Source organism: Halichoerus grypus, chromosome X, assembly GCF_964656455.1.
Source record: "Halichoerus grypus chromosome X, mHalGry1.hap1.1, whole genome shotgun sequence".
NCBI lineage: Eukaryota > Metazoa > Chordata > Mammalia > Carnivora > Phocidae > Halichoerus > Halichoerus grypus.
Window position 1 is genome coordinate 30,052,143 of NC_135727.1, and position 18,285 is coordinate 30,070,427.

Genomic DNA, 18,285 nt, shown 5'->3' on the forward strand with positions numbered 1-18,285 from the left:
GCTCGGTTGGGCCTGGGCACAGAATAGCCTCCATTCTTCTTCCCCCCGCGTGGTAATTGCTAGTACCAGAGACCCCGTCTTGCCTTGGGTTCAATCAGAGGCTAGTGTGTCCCGTGGGCTCAAAGGTTATCTGAGCCCGAAGCTTGGAGAGTATGTCTCGGCCCAGGAGGGGGATGGGGCAATCGGGCAGATAAAGGAATTCATGTCAGACCTTGTGGCCCCCGAGTTCGCACTGGCGAGCCTGGCAAAAGGGCTGTTGTATCACCTGCGTCCCGGTGGCCCCAAGGATGGTCGCAGTCCTTTTGCTGAAAGGGGCCACTGGGGAGGTGACAACAGAGTGCTCGGCCCCAGTATCAACCATAAAAGTCACTGGTTGGCCCCCTGCTTTCATTCTGACCGTGGGCTCATGGGGGCCAAGGAGGAAAGAGCCTGGTCCCCCTCAGTCTGAGTCTATTCCCGTATGGCCTATGAGGTCCTCCTCTCGGGGTTCTTCCTTGTAGTGGCTGGGCTTCTGAGCCTTTTCCCAGTTGGCACATTCGTTTTTCCAATGCCCTTTCTCCTTAACAGTAGGCACATTGATCCCTTGTCAAGGGGGTTCTGGGTATCCCCCCTTTCGGTGGTCGGGATCTCCCCTCCTTTGTGTCATCCTTTTCTTTCAGGGCAGCGGCGAGGAGGCTGACTTTCTTTTTCATCTTTTTGTTGGCTTCCCTTTCAGCTGTGACCTCCCTGTTCATGTAGACCTTATTGGCAATCTCTTATTAGCTGGGTGATGTTCATCCTGGCGAAACCCTCTAGTTTCTGAAGTTTTCTAGTGATGTCTGGGGCGGCCTGAGCCACAAAGGAGGTGTTTACCATCTGTTGGCTTTCCTGTGCTTTGGGATCAAATGGAATATATATCCTGTAGGCTTCACATAATCTTTCATAGTAGTCCCCGGGGGACTCCCTGGTTGTTGAGTGCCCGAGGATACCTTAGTCATGTTCATGGGTTTCTTAGCTCCTGCCCGGACTCCCCGGAGGAGGGCCTCCTGGTATCGGTGAATGTGGGCCTGTCCCTCATCCGTGGTGAAGTCCCATGCTGGGCACTCCTCGGGTGTGGCTGTGTTAGCCCAGGCAGCAGGGTCGATGACTCCCGCTGGTGCGTGCTCTTCCTGGTACTGCCGTGTACCTTTCATCTTTCTCCTCCTTTCCTCTCTGTTAAACAGGGTGCGGAGTAACTGTTGGCCGTCTTCCCAGGTTGGCCGATGAGTCTGGAAGAGGGATTCCATGAGGTCTACCATAGCCTGTGGTTTCTCAGAGTAGGAAGGAGTGTTGTGTTTCCAGCTGAGGAGGTCAGTGGTGGAGAAAGGTTGATAATACATCATGGAACAGCTGGGTTGGACTGTCCTGTCTTCATCGCGCCTGTCAGGTTCCCAAGTCTCTTGTAACCAGCATTTGGAGGGCACTTGCACCCGGCCTGGGGCGCAGCCTGGCTGCTGGTCTGGGAGAGAGTGGATCTTCTGGGCCTGGGGGTGGCGGGGAGACTGATGGCAGTGGAGTGTCTGGAACTGGGGGTGCAGAACTTTGGGGTTCGTACGGTGGAGGCAGGATCGGTTCATCTTCGGGATCTCCAGCTAGAATCTGCGGAGGCTGGGGCTTCTGTCAGTCTTCTTTGGGCTGCTTAGATGAGGCGACTAAGATCCTGGCCTGTCCCTGCCTAATGCAAGTGAATCGCACCCAAGGAGGAAGGGTCTGGGCATTCCTAGCCAGGAGTCAATGTACAGGAACTGGTCGGGTGTCCTGGTTCTCCTGTTACGACTCGCCACACTCGACGGATCGTTGGGACATCCAGTGTCTCTTCTGAAGGCCACCTGACATCAAAGGTGGGCCATTCCAATTCACATAGGGTTCTCAGTGTGCTGGGATTCATCCTGACTCCATAGTCTCCCAAGAACCCCATCTGGAAATTTTTGATCATGGTCTCAAGGACCGTGGGTTTACTCTGTCCTGATCCCATGGTGATATTCCCGTGTGCAATGGCACAGAGACAGACAAAGGGGGGGGTGCCTCCTGAGGTGAGGAGACCAATCAGATGCCCGTCTGGCTGTGTCCCGAAGGAGCTTAGGTGAGGCTTAGCCGTAGCGGTCTCAGCATTGTGACTTACGATCGGAAACTGTGCTGCCCTAGACTGTATGCCATTCACCACGGAATCGCAGATGGGCCCACTCAGACTCTGTAGGTTTCTGGGGACCTTAAAGGTGCCCGGCCGTGGAGCCACAGAATCAGTTCACCTGGTGGTAGTCAGGTCGGACTGCACACTCACTCACACATTCACTCCAGAGGTTATTACATTCCCTCCCTGGGAATCCCTACCTGTGAGACCTCTAAGAGGTCTCCGGGAGGTGATCAGGCTCCCCTTCCATCCCAACGGGTGGGTCTGTCTGGGTCTGGGGCCCCAGGCCTTACCATGATCTGATGTCGGGACCGGGTCCTCACCTGCCGAGTCTCCTTGAGTCCGGCAGGAACAGCAGAGCGGGGCCGGTCCGAAGTGACCGGGGCGGGAGACTGCCAAATATTAGGCCAGGGCACGTCTTCTCCATTACGATCCCTCGTTCCGTCACCGCCCCGCCGTTGCCCCCAAACCGGTGGCAACAGTGGGCCAGCGCGGTTGGGTTTCCCGGTGTGGGAACCAAATGTTACGGAACCTGGACTGGATCGCCCGACGGAAGAACCAAGCGGCACCCGGAGATCTTGGAGGATAGGAGGTTTATTTAACGCCGGCGGGCTTAGAGGACAGTGGTCTCCAAAGGTCTGAGCCGCGAGCACAAACAAAGGGGGCAATTTATACACTTCTACTTCCGCATACTGGGCACTTTTGGCGCGTGCGCGAAGCGGGGCAGGGAGAAGAACCCCGAAGAGCCCCGGGGCAGGGACTGGGACTGGGACTCCCTTGCTGGCTTGGTCAGTCATCTTTGGACACAGATTTTCCCCCCTCAATTCAGTGGTAAAAAAGAGTGAAATCTTGCCATTTGCAGCTGTTGCAGGGTTGCAGGGTTCTTGTCTTACAGAGTTGAAGAATGAATCTCGTGGACACAAAAGGGTGAAGTGAAGTGAAAGTTTATTAAGTGAAGGTGAGAACAGAAAGGAAAGAAAAAAAAAAAAACTAGAGTGAGAGGGGTCCCGACAGGGTTGCCACTGAGGGCTTTTATGGTCGATCTTGTATAGGAAACTGACCAGGGGACTGAAATCTGTAAGTCACCACTGGCAGCACCATGGTGACTTCTCCATTGAAGTTTGGTAACTTTCAGTGGTCGATTTGTAACTATCATGAAAATATCCCATCTATAACATTTAAGACAAACAAGGTGGTCTCCTTATGTTCCCTTATCTCTGTTTTTTTATTTAAATTCAACTTAATTAACATATAGTATATTAATAGTTTCAGAGGTAGAATGAGTGATTCATCACATATAACACCCAGTGTTCATTACGTCAAGTGCCCTCCTTAATGCCCATCACCCAGTTACCCCATTTCCCCCCCATCTCCCCTCCGGCAACCCTCAGTTTGTTCTCTATAGTTAAGAGTCTCTTGTGGTTTGTCTCCCTCTCTGTTTTCGTCTTATTTTATTTTTCCTTCCCTTCCCCTATGTTCATCTGTTTTGTTTCTTAAATTACACATACAAATGAAATCATATAGTATTTGTCTTTCTCTGATTGACTTACTTCACTTAGCATAATACCCTCTAGTTCCATCCATGTCATTGCAAATGGCAAGATTTCATTCTTCTTGATGGTTGAGTCATAGTCCATTGTGTGTGTGTATATATATATATACACATACACACACACACACACACACACACACACACACACACACATATCTCCCACATCTTCTTTCTCCATTCATCTGTCAGTGGACATCTGAGCTATTGTGGACATTGCTGCTATAAACATTGGGATGCAGGTGCCCCTTTGGATCCCTACATTTGTATCTTTGGGGTAAATACCCAGTAGTGCAATTGCTGGATCGTAAGGTAGTTCTATTTTTAACTTTGTGAGGAGGCTTCATACTGTTTTCCAGAGTGGCTGCACCAGTTTGCGTTCCCACCAACAGTGTAGGAGGGTTCCCCTTTCTCCACATCCTCGCCAACATCTGTTGTTTCGTGAGTTGTTATTTTTAGCCATTCTGACCAGTGTGAGGTGGTATCTCATTGTGGTTTTGATTTGTATTTCCCTGATGCTGAGTGATGTCGACCATTTTTTCATGTATCTGTTGGCCATTTGTATGTCTTTTTTGGAGAAATGTCTTCATTTTTTGACTGGATTTGTTGGTTTTTGGGTGTTGAGTTTGATAAGTTCTTTATAGATTTTGGATACTAGCCCTTTATCTGATAAGACATTTGTAAATATCTTCTCCCATTCTGTAGGTTGTCTTTTAGTTTTGTCAACTGTTTCTTTGCTCTGCAGAATCTTTTTATCTTGATGAAGTCCCAGTAGTTCATTTTTGCTTTTGTTTCCCTTGCCTTTGAAGACGCATCTAGCAAGAAGTTGCTATGGCCGAGGTCACAGAGGTTGCTGCCTGTGTTCTCCTCTGGGATTTTGATGGATTCCTGTCTCACATTTAGGTCTTTCATCCATTTTGAGTCTATTTTTGTGTGTGGTGTAAGAAAATGGTCCACTTTCATTCTTCTGCATGTGGCTGTCCAATTTTCCCAACACCATTTGTTGAAGAGACTGTCTTTTTTCTATTGGACATTCTTTCCTGCTTTGTCGAAGATTAGTTGACCATAGATTTGAGGGTCCATTTCTGGGCTCTCTATTCTTTTATTTATTTATTTTTTTAAGATTTTTTTTTTTATTTATTCATTTGAGACACAGATACAGAGAGAGCATGAGCAGGGGGAGAGGCAGAGGGAGTGGGAGAGGGAGAAGCAGGCCTCCCGTGGAGCAGGGAGCCCGACGCGGGACTCGATCCCAGGACCCCGGGATCATGACCTGAGCCGAAGGCAGCCGCTTAACCGACTGAGCCACCCAGGCGCCCCTGGGCTCTATTCTGTTCCACTGATCTATGTGTCTGTTTTTGTGCCAGTACCATACTGTCTTGATGATGACAGCTTTGTAATAGAGCTTGAAGTTGGAATTGTGATGCCTCCAGCTTTGGTTTTCTTTTTCAACATTCCTCTGGCTATTCGGAGTCTTTTCTGGTTCCATACAAATTTTAGGATTATTTGTTCCAGCTCTGTGGAAAATATCGATGGTATTTTGATAGGGATTGCATTGAATGTGTAGATTGCTCTGGATAGCATAGACATTTTAACAATATTTGTTCTTCCAATCCATGAGCATGGAATGTTTTTCCATTTCTTTGTGTCTTCTTCAATTTCTTTCATAAGTGTTCTGTATTTTTCAGAATACAGATCCTTTACCTCTTTGGTTAGGTTTATTCCTAGGTATCTTGTGATTTTGGTGCAGTTGTAGATGGGATCGATTCCTTGATTTCTCTTTCTGCTGCTTCATGATTGGTATATAGAAATGCAGCAGATTTCTGTGCATTGATTTTATATCCTGCCACTTTACTGAATTCCTGTATGAGTTCTAGCAGTTTTGGGGTGGAGTCTTTTGGGTTTTCCACATAAAGTATCATATCATCTGCAAAGAGTGAGAGTTTGACTTCTTCTTTGCCGATTTGGATGCCTTTTATTTCTTTTTGTTGTCTGATTGCTGAGGCTAGGACTTCCAGTATTATGTTGAATAGCAGTGGTGAGAGTGGACATCCCTGCTGTGTTCCTGACCTGAGGGGAAAAGCTCTCGGTTTTTCCCCATTGAGGATGTTATTCACTGTGGGTTTTTCGTATATGGCTTTTATTATATTGAGGTATGTACCCTTTATCCCTACACTGCAGAAAGTTTTTGTCAAGAAAGGATGCTGTATTTTGTCAGATGCTTTTTCTGCTTCTATTGAGTGGATCATATGGTTCTCGTCCTTTATTTTATTAATGTGGTACATCACATTGATTGGTTTATGGATGTTGAACCACCCTTGCAGCCCAGGAATAAATTGCACTTGGTCATAGTGAATAATTCTTTTAATGTACTGTTGGATCCTATTAGCTAGTATCTTGGTGAGAATTTTTGCATCCATGTTCATCAGGGATATTCATCTGTAATTCTTTTTGGTGGGGTCTTTGTCTCGTTTTGGGATCAAGGTAATGCTGGCCTCATAGAATGAGTTTGGAAGTTTTCCTTCCATTTCTATTTTTTAAAAATATTTTATTTATTTGAGAGCGAGAGAGAGAGCATAAGCAGGGCGAGTGGCAGGCAGAGGGAGAGGGAGAAGCAGACTCCCCACTGAGCAGAGAGCCCAATGTGGGGCTCGATCCTAGGATCCTGAGATCATGACCTGAGCTGAAGGCAGATGCTTAACTGACTGAGCCACCCAGCTGCCTCCCATTTCTGTTTTTTGAAACAGTTTCAGAAGAATAGGTATTAATTCTTCTTCTTTTTTAGGATTTTATTTATTTGAGAGAGCGAGTGCTTGAGCAGGGGGGAGGAATAGAGGGAGAGGGAGAAGCAGACTCCCTGCTGAGCAGGGAGCCCAATGTGGGGCTCAGTCCCAGGCCCCTGGGATCATGACCTGAGCCAAAGGCAGACATTTGACCGACTGAGCCACCTAGACACCCCAGTATTAATTCTTCTTTAAATGTTTGGCAGAATTCCACTGGGAGGGGGCGCCTGAGTGGCTCAGTCATTAAGCGTCTGCCTTTGGCTCAGGTCATGATCCCAGAGTTCTGGGATCGAGCCCCACATTGGGCTCCCTGCTTAGTGGGAAGCCTGCTTCTCCCTCTCCCACTCCCCCTGCTTGTATTCCTGCTCTCGCTCTCTCTTTCTCTGTCAAATAAATAAATAAAATCTTTAAAAAAAAAAAAAAAGAAGAATTCTACTGGGAGGCCATCTGGCCCTAGACTCTTGTTTGTTAGGAGATTTTTGATTACTGATTCAATTTCTTTGCTGGTTATGGGTGTGTTCAGGTTTTTTATTCCTGTTTCAGTTTGGTAGTTTATATGTTTCTAGGAATGCATCCATTTCTTCCAGATTGCCTAATTTGTTGGCATAAAATTGCTCATAATAGTGTCTTCTATTTGTTGGTTTTTCTTAGGTGTTGACTGTGATCTCTCCTCTTTCATTCATGATTTTATTTGGGTCCTTTATCTTTTTTTAAAAAAAGATTTTATTTATTTATTTGACAGAGGGAGACAGCGAGAGAGGGAACACAAGCAGGGGGAGTGGGAGAGGGAGAAGCAGGCTTCCCGCGGCACAGGGAGCCCGATGCGGGGCTCCATCCCAGCACCCTGGGATCATGACCTGAGCCAAAGGCAGATGCTTAACGACTGAGCCACCCAGGAGCCCTCTCTTTTCTTTTTGATAAGTCTGGCTAGGAGTTTATCAATCTTGTTAATTCTTTCAAAGAACCAGCTTCTAGTTTCGTTGATCTGTTCTGTTGGTTTTTTTATTTCTATATCATTGATTTCTGCTCTAATCTTTATTATTTCTCTTCTCCTGCTGGATTTAGGTTTTATTTGCTGTTCTTTTTCCAGCTCCTTTTAGGTGTAGGGTTAGCTTGTGTATTCGAGCCTTTTCTTGCTTCTTGAGAAAGGCCTGTATTGCTATATACGTCCCTCTTAGGTCCGCCTTTGCTGCATCCCAAAGGTTCTGAACTGTTGTGTTTTCATCTTCATTTGTATGCATTTTTTATGTATGTATTTTTTAAATTCTTCTTTAATTTGGTGGTTGACCCATTCATTCTTTAGTAGAATGCTCTTTAACCTCCATGTATTTGTGTTCCTTCCAAATTTCCTCTTGTGATTGAGTTCAAGTTTTAAAGCATTGTGGTCTGAAAATATGCATGGTATAATCTCAATCTTTTTATACCGGTTGAGACCTGATTTGTGACCCAGTATGTGATCTATTCTGGAGAATGTTCCATGTGCACTCGAAAAGAATGAGTATTCTGTTGTTTTAGGTTGGTATGTTCTGTATCTATCTGTGAAGTCCATCTGGTCCAGTGTGTCATTCAAAGCCCTTGTTTCCTTGTTGATCTTCTGCTTAGATGATCTGTCCATTGCTGTGAGTGGAGTGTTAAAGTCCCCCACTATTATTGTATTATTATCAGTGTGTTTCTTTAATTTTGTTATTAATTAGTTTATATATTTGATTGCTCCCAAGTTAGGGGCATAAATATTTACAATTGTTAGATCTTGTTGGATAGACCCTTTTTTTTTTTAAGATTTTATTTATTTGACAAAGAGAGAGACACAGTGAGAGAGGGAACACAAGCAGGGGGAGTGGGAGAGGGAGAAGCAGGCTTCCCGCCGAGTAGGGAGCCTGATGTGGGGCTCGATCCCAGGACCCTGAGACCATGACCTGAGCTGAAGGCAGACGCTTAACGACTGAGCCACCCAGGTGCCCCTGGATAGACCCTTTTATTATGATATAGTGTCCTCCTGCATCTGTTATTACAGTCTTTGGTTTAAAATCTAGTTTGTCTGATATAAGGATTGCTACCCCAGCTTTCTTTTGATGTCCATTAGCATGGTAAATGGTTCTTCACCCCCTCACTTTTAATCTGGAGGTGTCCTTGGGTTTAAAATGAGTCTCTTGTAGACCGCTTATTGATGGGTCTTATTTTTTAAGACTTTACTTACTTGACAGAGAGTGGGATGAGGGGGAAGGGCCAGAAGGAGAGGTAGAAGCAGACTCCCCACTGAGCAGGGGGACCCCCCCCATGTGGGGCTCAATCCCAGGACCCAGAGATCATGGAGCCAAAGGCAGGTGTTTAAACAACTGAGCCACCCAGGTGCCCCTGGGTCTTGTTTTGTATCCAGTCTGATACCCTTTATCTTTTGGTTGGAGCATTTAGCCCATTTACATTCAGAGTAATTATTGAAAGATATGAATTTAGAGCCATTGTATTACTGTAAAGTTGCTGTTTCTGTAGATTGTCTCTGTTCCTTTCTGGTCTTTGTTACTTTTGGGCTCTCTCTTCAAAGGATCCCCTTTAATATTTCTTACAGGGCTGGTTTAGTGTTCATGAATTCCTTTAGTTATTGTTTGTCCTGGAAACTCTCCTATTTTGAATGACAGCCTCGCTGGATAAAGTATCCTTGGCTGCATACTTTTCCCATTTAGCACCTTGAATATATCAAGCCAGTTCTTTCTGGCCTGCCAGGTCTCTGTGGACAGGTCTGCTGCCAGCCTCATGTTTCTGCCCTTGTAGGTTACAGACCTCTTGTCCCGAGCTGCTTTCAGGATTTTCTCTTTATCTCTGAAATTTGCAAGCTTCAGTATTATATGTTGGGGTGTTGACGTATTTTTATTGATTTTGAAGGGGTTTCTCTGTGCCTCCTGGATTTGAATGCCTGTTTCATTCTCCAGATTAGGGAAGTTCTCAACTATAATTTGTTCAAATAAACCTTATGCCTCCCCCTCTTCATTCTCTGGGTCCCCTATATCCAGATATTATTTTGCTTTATGCTGTCGCTGGTTTCTTGAAGTCTCCCTTCATGATCCAGTAGTTGTTTTTCTTTTTCTCAGGTACTTTATTTTCCATCATTTTGTCTTCTGTATCACTGACTCTCTCTTCTGCCCCATTTATCCTTGCTGTTAGAGCCTCCCTTTTTGACTACATCTCAGTAATAGCATTTTTAATTTCAGCCTGATTAGATTTTAGTTCTTTTATTTCTACCATAAGGGATTTTCTAGTGTCTTCTGTGCTGTTTTCAGGCCCAGCTAGTACCTTTATAATCGTTGTTTTCAATTCTAGTTCCAACATCTTACTTATATCCATATTGATTAAATCCCTGGCAGTGAGTATTTCCTCTTGTTCTTTCTTTTAGGGTGAGTTTCTCTGTCTTGTCATTATGTCCAGAAAAGAATAGGAGAAAGAGAAAAGACAAAAATAAGAACAACACCAGAAAAAAACAAACAAAACAAACCAGAAGAAAACACAAACAAAACAAAATAAGAAAAAAATCAAACAAGAAGTAAAACAGAACAGAATAATAAACTAGATCCTGGGTGTATTTTGGTCTATTTGTTAAAAGAAACTAGATCCCAAAATAAGAAAAAAAGAAAAACTTATAAATGTACAAAAATAAAATACAATGAAATAAATATATAATAAAAGTATATATAAAGTACATTTTAAAAATAAATACTAAATAAAAATAAAAACTAAAAATAATAAAGAACTAAAAAAATAATAGCTGAAAAGGAAAAATATAAAACTGAAAGACTAAAGAATAATAAGAAAAAAACCATAAATGCTATACACTGTTTTCCCTGAGAGCTGAAGTTTTCCAGTCTCTGATGGGTAAACTTGGTATTAGCCGGAAGTTCCTGCCGGTCTTCTGGGGGAGGGGCCTGTTGCGCTGATTCTCAGGTGTCCTTGCCTGAGTGGACCTGCGCCCCCCTTGCTAGGGGCGGGTCTCAGTGTAAGCGGCTCCGAATTGCACTATGTGCAGCTGTTTGCCTGCAGGCTTTCAGCGCCCGTGGTGGGGGGGGGGGTGAATATGGCGGCGTCCCGCTTTCCAGCCCTGGAGCTGAGGGTCCGCACCCCCCATTCCTCAGTGCACCCTCACAGAATCACTCTTGTCTCCCCGGTTTCCGACTGCACTCCGTTCACCCAGCCTGTGACCGAGCATTTTTATCTCAGGCACGTGACCTAGTTTAAAGTCTCCAAACTACAGATTCATGCAGCGCAGACCTGCACCATTTCTCCCGGGGGGGGGGGGGGTCTCTCCACGCTTCTGCCTTTTGCTGGGCCCCTACCCAGAGAGCGGTCACGCGACTGGGCAGCAGTTCTCGGTTTATGGTGACACTGAGCAGAAAGCCGCCGCCTAGACCCGCTGTTTGCAGCCAGCTTCCCCGCTCTGATGCCTGGGAACTCTGCTGCACTCACGCACCCCCGTTCTTCTTGTGACCCCGGGAATCCTGAGACCATGCTGTTCCACCTGGGATTCCACCCCACTTCACCACCTGAGCACCTTTAAGCCAGGGACGTCCCCCACCATAGCAGACTTCTAAATGCTCTGATTTTGTGCTCCACTGCTTATGATATTTTGCACTGGTCTCCTTAAGAAAGCTCCCTCCCCTCTGCCTATCCTCTCATATACTGCCCCAGATTCAGGGCTCAGCACCTCCTACCTTCCAAAAAGTGGTTGCTTGTCTATTTGTAGAATTGCAGCATTTCTTTTCTCAGATCCCCAGTTGATTTTTGCAGGTGTTCAGAATGATTTGATAACTAGCTGAATTCCAGGGACCAGGTGAACTTAGGATCCCCTACTCCTCTGCCATCTTAACTCACCCCCAACAATAACCCTTATCCCTGGTTTTGTACGCCTCAGCATTTCTCCACATCTGGGATTTCTGTGAGCCTAGTCATGTAGCCCCCTACCTGTCTCTCCCTACCCAGCCTTGCCTGTTATGGATGGACCTCCAGGGCATTGTGCTAAATTAAGTAAGTCAGACAGAGAAAGACAAATATGGTATGATCTTACATATGGAATCTAAAAAAACCAAGGGGTGCCTGGGTGGCTCAGCCGGTTATGGCCGACTCTTGATTTCGGCTCAGGTTCCTGGGATCGAGCCCTGCATCGGGCTCTGCAATCAATGGGGAGTCCGCTTGAGGCTTCTCTCTCCCTCTCCTTCTGCCCCTCCCCCTGTTCATGCTTGTGCTTTGTCTCTCAAATAAATCTTTTTTTAAAGATTTTATTTATTTATTTGACAGAGACACAGCGAGAGATGGAACACAAGCAGGGGGAGTGGGAGAGGGAGAAGGAGGCCTCCCGTGGAGCAGGGAGCCCGATGCGGGGCTCGATCCCAGGACCCTGGGACCATGACCTGAGCCGAAGGCAGACGCTTAACGACTGAGCCACCCAGGCGCCCCTCTCTCAAATAAATCTTCAAAAAAAAAAAAAAAACAAGAAATCAAGTTTATAGATAAAGAATGGATTGGCATTTGCTAGAGGTGGGGGGAGGTGGGAGATATGTGTGAAGAGGGTCAAAAGGTACAAACTTTGGTTATAAAATAAGTCATGGGGATATAATGTACAGCATGATGACTAGTTAATACTGTATTGCATATTTGAAAGTTGCTAAGAGAGATCTTAAAGCTCTCAGCACAAGAAAAAAAATTTGTAACTGATGTCAGATGTTAACTAGACTTACAATCATTTTGCAGTGTTATACAGATCATTATGTTGTACGCCTGAAACTGTTATCTGTTGTTATGCCTCAATAAAATTAATTTTAAAAACAAAACAACCATGTCAATTGACCTCACTTTCCACTCAGCATTTGGCATCCTAATTAACAGAATTTACATCCTGTTTAATCCTTCTGGAACTTTTCAAACTATAAATTGTGACACTGTGGGCCTCCTCTTCCTGCCTGACTCCTCGATTTTGCTCTCAGATTCAGAATCTAGGATCCTTCCTCTGCATGAGTATATAACCTTAAAGAAGGCCGCTGTAATAGAGCTCATCCGTGGGAGATTCGAATGTACCGGTGGTCAAATCTCCAGCAGCAGCCAGAGCCCACAGTGGGCTGTCATCTGGGCCAATAGTAGGTCCCTGTTCCCAATACTGCTTCATAAAACGGGTCTATTATATTTGCAAGAGAGAGAGGGAAAAGCATATATTGAGTCTCTTGGAGTTCATGCTGTAGAGTTTGAAGGATGAGAACATTTTCTTTCCTTTTTGTTTCTTGTGGCTCTTTCTCCTTTCAGAACCCCAGTAAGGGACCACTGTGTAACTCCAGTGAAAGCAAGTCACCAGACTTGTTCTTTTCCTCCGAGTTTGCTTTGCCTGTTTGAGAAAGCAGAGAGGCCTGGGCCCCCCACGTCCTGGCCACACCTGACTGGTGAGCCCAGCTGTGGCCTTCGGTGGCCAGCCGTCGGTGGGCTGCTTTGTCGAGCTGCTTTTCAGCCCCACTGCCTCACCGCTAGATGGGCAGCCTGTCTCCCACAGTGCGTTCACACACGCTCTGCAGCAAAGCTAGTAAATAAGGTCGTCCTGATTCTCCCCTGCCGGTGCTCTGGTACAACTTCTTTATCTTCTCAGGTAAGCACCGTTTGATCCCATGGCCTACAAATAAGTCAACACTGCTTGAGAAAATGAGAAAGTACTTCACATTAACACAGGTACAAGTCTACCGTGAATTGACAGCCGCCCACCAAAGTCCACAACACCCACCTGTTCGTAATTGTACTGCCAAAAGGGAAGAAATCCTCAGCGGTAGAAAATCCTCAAGAGAATATTCACTTAACACCTTTGGTAGTTTGCTAACATTGAACTTGTGTGGTATCTGCAATCTCCATATCAGAACTCGCATTTTCACTCTTTTTAGGTCAGTGGAAGTTTATCCATTGTTTGTTTTGGTTTTGGTTTTTTTTGCTTTGTTTTTTAGACAGATTTAGGGGTTCCACTCCCTACACTGCTTTACCAAATGCTTAAAAACAAGAGGAGGAGGACCTGGACTTGCAGCTCTCTTCCTCCATCAGTTTCAACATGACTGAGCAGACATGAGGCTCTCCCATCCTGTGTTCTGTGGACAAGTGACTCCCTTGCACCAGCACCAGCATACTTACAAAAGCACTCATTTTAGCTCAGAGGTTCTGCTTGGTGTTAAATATTTTAAATAATTGAGTACAGTTGAACTCTCTTCTAACCCAGCTCCTCAGTGCATTAATGTAGGTACTTCCAGGTCAGATTGAGTCCCAACATGACTACACGGGAGACAGAAATACTCCTTTATGGGGGGCTACCATCCACCCCAAAGGATTTCTATGTTAGGAGTTGAGCTTTATTGCAAAAAAAAAAAAAAAAAATTAAATACAGTACAGGTGTAGGAAAAATGGTTCTGTTCTATTTTTTCCTCTACGAACTCATGTTTCCACTGGTAATGGACAATTTCCATAATCTGGAATTGATCCCATTTTCTATCCCTTAAAGCCCCCAGATTCAAAACTTATTTTCCAATCATGGAAAAAGCAATAAAGCCCGACACGAGAATGTCCAGGACAAAAGTCCTGAAGCACGTTTTAGAATGGCCCACCGGCTGTTTTCAGGCTGACATGCACTGTGGCTTGTCACTGGCACTCACACCCCTGCTGATTGCAAGCTCCTTTCTGAGAGGAGAAAACCGCCGATGTCCCCTATTCGGAGACGTGGATGGCATTTTCATGCTTGTTTTAAAATTTCTATCCCCTTCATGCCGCTCCTCTCAGGACACTTTTCTGTAATACTCAGGTTGAGGCTTGCTTTAGGGGATGGCTTTTGCCTCCCACGCAAAATATAATGTGGGGCCAAAGAAATCAGTAATCCAGATACATGCTTTAATGCGGTACTTACCATAAACATCAGACAACATTGCAAAAGTAACTCGTGATTTCAAAATTACCATAATTTAAACTGAGGTAGGACCTGACCCTGTACTTGCTCCACAGTGCCTCCTGCACGGCTCCGCTGAGAGGTGATTTACAAAACAGCCTTCGGGCCAGTGTTCCCGCACTTGGCTTAAACAGTGCAGGAACGTATTTTTACCTTGATGCCCCGGAGTCCTGGGGTGGGGGGGCCCTGGTGGCCTTGGGCCCGCTAGGTGGCTTTTGGCTCTGAAGAAGAGGTGGGGGGCAGGGGGACTCCGGAAGAGATCCGGAGACGACCGAAGCCCTGGAGAGCTCGCACCTCCAGAAGCCGCCGTAGGGCGGGGACACGCGGGAGTATTGGGTGCGGTGTGAAATGCTTTCCTTCTGTAGCTGCGGGGGCTGAACGGGGTGCGGCAGAGGCGCTGCCGCCTGGCCCCGGGCTGCCGCCCCCCCGGAACCTAAGGAGGACAGCTCCAGCTCCGGGCCTCCTCGCCCTCCCCACCCCGCCTCCTCCCGGTCCTCCTCTTCTGCTACCTTCACTGAGATCCTGGGAGGGCGGAAGGCAGAGCGGGCAGGGCGCGGGGAAGGGCCGCGACCTGCGAGCAGCGGCGGCGTCCCGTACCTCGCCTCTCCCGGTGGAAGGCCGTCCGCTGACGTTATCTCAGGCCGGGCTCTGACCCCGCGGCTCTCCCGGTGTCGCCCGAGTCAGGCCGCTAAGAGCCAGTATCACTGCTGTGATGGGCGGGACTTGCCGGGGCGTGGCCACGAGGTAGGCGGAGCGTTTGCCGGCAGAGGGGTGAGCGCGCGCCGGGGGGGGGTGTTTCTAACTCGCCGCTTAGCCGACTCCTCCCGACTCCCGCGGGGCACCGCCTTGGGGAAGGGGCTTTGGTGGGTGGTGGCAGCCCGCCGGGGGCGGGGAAGGGGTGGGGAATGAAACTTCCCACCATTCCCCCGAGCCCTGGGAGACGTGTTGGGAGAACGTCTCACCGCCTGCCCTCGCTGCACGCGGGTCGGTGCGGAGCTGTCGCCCTAAGCCCCTCCAGGGCGAGAGCCGCAGAGATAGGGCTGGAGAAGGCGCGGGGCCCCTGGCAGCCCCGGCACCGGAGCGACGGTATCCCCCTCACCGTGTGGGCTCTGAGCACGACTCTCCCCTCCGGCGAGTCGGTAACTAATGGATGGGACTCTGGTTGGGTTCCGTTCGCACCCAGAGTCCACGAGCCGGGCTAGTGATCCTGACGAAACGATTAGCTTGGGGGCTGCTTGCTCTGGGTTTTTGCCAGAACGCGCTGAAAGCGGAGCCCTCTGGGTGTTCAGATGCACCCTACAAGAAACCCCAGATGCCCCTTGAGAAAGTCCCAAGTACTCCACGTTTTTATGAATAAACCCGCGTCAGGGTGCAAGTGTAACCCGCTGCCCACTACTTCGTGTATTCCAGAACGCTCACGGCGCAAGGGGCCCCTCCTCTGACTCGGGACGCAGCCGTGGGGCATGCGGCGTCTGCTGGGCTCCGCTCCCGCGGCTGCAGGCGCCCTGCCACAGCGCGGGTTTGCCCGTTACGGGGCCCGTGTTGTGGACCAGGGAGAGTTTCCATATTCCCCTCCACCCCAACTATCTTCCTGAATTCTTGTTCCCCACTGAAAAGTGTCAAATAAGAGCCAGGCCAGATTGCCGGCTTTATGGTTCTTGGAGAGATGTTTGCAGGTACCCTGGGATGTGTAACTATCCTGAATGCTGAGAATGGCTTCTAACCCTGGGCCCCGTGCCCGACAACTGTACGTGACTGACTCTGTTTTTCCCTGCACAACCACCGCTACCATCGTCCCCTTTTTGTTTTTTTAAAAGATTTTTTTCATTTATTCATTTGAGACACAGATATGCAGAGAGAAGAGAGCATGAGCAGGGGCAGAGGCAGAGGGAGAGGGAGAAGCAGAAGCAGGCTCCCGGCTGAGCCAGGAGCCGGTGGTGGGGCTCGATCCCAGGACCCTGGGATCATGACCCCAGCCGAAGGCAGAGGCTTAACCATCTGAGCCACCCAGGCGCTCCTCATCGTCCCCTTTTTAAAGAAATTTAGCCAGGGTGGGATGGCTCAACCTTGTGGAGTTAATTTTAGAAAATATACTTTGAACGTCCGGGCCTGAGTCTAAGGCGTTTGCTGAAACGTCAGCATCAGCTTTGCCGCAACCCCTCGCAAGTGATGGTATTTGAGACAAAGCTCTCACGACCCTTAGGAGGCTCTAGGGGGCAGGGATAATTACGGCCCATCTTTTTTCTATACCTACTTTCTGAACAACTGCACATAGCCTATGCATGAGTTAGCAGTTAATGTTTAAAAGTAATAGCTCTCCTTCATTCTAAGCCTTCCCTGCTTTAAAGCTCTTTGATGAATCTGATAAGATTTTCAATAAAAACCGTGTTTAAACCCGTGCAGTCGCTGTTCTCCTCGGGAGGCAGTTCCCGCACGTCCGCTCAGTACGGAGCCCGAGTGTTGTCCTTCCAGTGCGCGGGGACACCAGCTCGCTCACAGACAAGCCCTGCCCTGCCTTGCTGAGCGCAGTGGTTCCGCTCACCGGACTTGCAGCTGTGGCCCTTCTTCCGCTAGCGAGTCGGAAGAGAAATCAGGGCAGGGAGAGAGGCTGAGCCTGCTGTGTCAGCAAGCCTGCCTTCGAGGGCACCAGGGAAGTCGATTAATCAGCGACGTGGGTACCTTTATCCTGGACGTATCCATTAATCTTTTTTGGTCATTAATTAATTCCATTTATAAATTCTTCTAAGGGGCGCCTGGGTGGCTCAGTTGGTTAAGCGACTGCCTTCGGCTCAGGTCATGATCCTGGAGTCCCGGGATCGAGTCCCACATCGGGCTCCCTGCTCAGCGGGGAGTCTGCTTCTCCCTCTGACCCTCCTCCCTCTCGTGCTCTCTGTCTCTCATTCTCTCTCTTGCAAATAAAATCTTAAAAAAAAAAAATTTAAACTCTTCTAAGTTTCTCTCTCTCTTTTTTTTTTTTTTTTAAGAGAGAGCGAGCAGGGGGAGGGGCAGAGGGAGAGAGAGAATCTCAGGCAACGGCGCTGAGATTCTCTGCTGAGTGCGGAGCCCGTGGCGGGGGCGCACTTTCCGAAGGACAAAGAGTCCGAGGCGGCTTTATTTCACGGAACAGCTGAGTTTTACTCAAGAACCTTCGATGAGGGGCACCTGGGTGGCTCAGTCGTTAAGCGTCTGCCTTCGGCTAGGTCATGGTCCCAGGGTCCTGGGATCGAACCCCACATCGGGCTCCCTGCTCTGCGGGAAGCCTGCTTCTCCCTCTCCCTCTGCCTGCTTGTGCTCTCTCATGCTCTTTCTGTCAAATAAATAAAATCTTAAAAAAAAGAACCTTCGATGAAAAGCTATGCTTTTCCGTTTTGACTGGCATTAAGCTCCGTAACCAGAACACGGTGAGTAGCTCAACTGCCCACGATTCACTTAAATTTATGATTTGTCCTCTGGAGAAACTGAGAAATAGGAAATATTAATTTAGCTACTGAAGTTTTATACCTAAAAGCCTCCTTATGAAAAGAAACTCTGATTACTCTCTTTTACAGAGTAATAGAAAATGAAGGGGGTTATGTTAACGAACTAATCTTGTGGCAGTAACAACAGCTAACACAGACTTTGGACCTGCTGTGTGTTGGGCACTAATTAATGATTTCACACGTATCATCTCACTGAATCCTCCCAGCCCCTCCAGCGGAGCAGTAGTATGATTGATCCCACTTAAAAGAGGAAGAAATTGGAGCCTAGAAGCGTTGTGACGTGTGTAAAGGACACACAGTAAATTCCGGAGCCCGAATTCGCACCCAGCCTACACCACGGCACTACATTCCTACAAAAATTCACACAGATCAATAAGTAGACA

The 18,285-nt window shown here is 47.5% G+C and overlaps 1 long non-coding RNA gene across 1 annotated transcript in view; it reads left to right on the top strand.

The window, feature by feature from the left end:
- The window catches only part of LOC118543645 (uncharacterized), a 31,962-nt gene extending 19,665 nt beyond the window's left edge, over positions 1 to 12,297 (top strand). The window contains exon 5 of the long non-coding RNA XR_013444824.1: positions 11,762 to 12,297. This is a non-coding gene — a long non-coding RNA (uncharacterized LOC118543645). The remainder of the gene's footprint in view (positions 1 to 11,761) is intronic.
- The last annotated feature ends 5,988 nt before the right edge of the window (positions 12,298 to 18,285 follow it).